Raw genomic sequence first — 919 nt, forward strand, 5'->3', positions numbered from 1 at the left:
CTTCTTAGCTATTTCAAATTGTCGGATGTTACAGCATTTTCGTAATTTCAAGGCATAAATTGGTACTTTCATAAGCCACCTGTTATTGCTTAGTGCAGTTTTTTTTCAATAGTTAACTCATTCCCACTTTCTCCATTTCATTCTAGGTTATTCTTTCTGAAGCTCTTGAAATTGTAGAGAAAATACTTTCCAAACGTTCTTAATTTCTTTGATTTTTTCTTTTATTTTGTCTATTTATTTACAGGAAATTAATAAATTTTGCGCTTTGCCATTGTTGAAATTTCCAAACACGCAGAAAGAGCAAATACAGTTCAGGTAACAATCTCTTTCCCAAGTTCAAATTTCAGTCGTATCATGTATGTGTGATTATTGCTCTGTTTCAGCTTCTCCTTGGGTTCTATCATTATTACCCTTATTTAGAAGAGACAGTTAGAGAGGACTAACATAAGATTAAAAAAGTTGTACCAAAAGCAAGTTAAATTGTACTATTTTTTTTTTCATACAGTACATGTACTTACAGATATATTATACAGAAGGGAAAACTGTCAAACACTTTTCAACTATTGCCAAATAGGGGTATTTTTGTCATTCTGCTTCCGTCTGAAGTGATAAGCCAGGCAGGGAAATTATTATCACTTCAACTTTTCAAAGGCTGCATTGTGTATGTGTCTTTCTCTCTATGCATTCATCAAACACCTACTCTTCTTCAATTGACCTATAATTTTTAAGGCTTTAGGGTCATCCCCATTTTCCCCCTTGTGCTATACGTTTTGTTTCTGCTTTTGCTTGTGTCTTGCTTCCTTTTTTTTTTTTTTTGTATATATACTAGATACAGGATCCCTGTTAGCACGGACTTAATATATGTTACTTTTTCTGTCGATTTTTATTGTCATGTTATATTTTTCAAAAATCAATTTGA

At 32.2% G+C, this 919-nt stretch overlaps 1 long non-coding RNA gene across 1 annotated transcript; it reads left to right on the forward strand.

Moving 5' to 3' along the window:
- The first annotated feature begins 87 nt into the window (after positions 1–87).
- Positions 88–439, forward strand: LOC107059412 (uncharacterized). The gene is made up of 2 exons (XR_001472644.1): positions 88–146; positions 245–439. It is a non-coding gene; the product is annotated as an uncharacterized lncRNA (long non-coding RNA).
- Positions 440–919: the final 480 nt, after the last annotated feature.

Source organism: Solanum tuberosum, unplaced genomic scaffold (assembly GCF_000226075.1).
Source record: "Solanum tuberosum cultivar DM 1-3 516 R44 unplaced genomic scaffold, SolTub_3.0 contig00710, whole genome shotgun sequence".
NCBI lineage: Eukaryota > Viridiplantae > Streptophyta > Magnoliopsida > Solanales > Solanaceae > Solanum > Solanum tuberosum.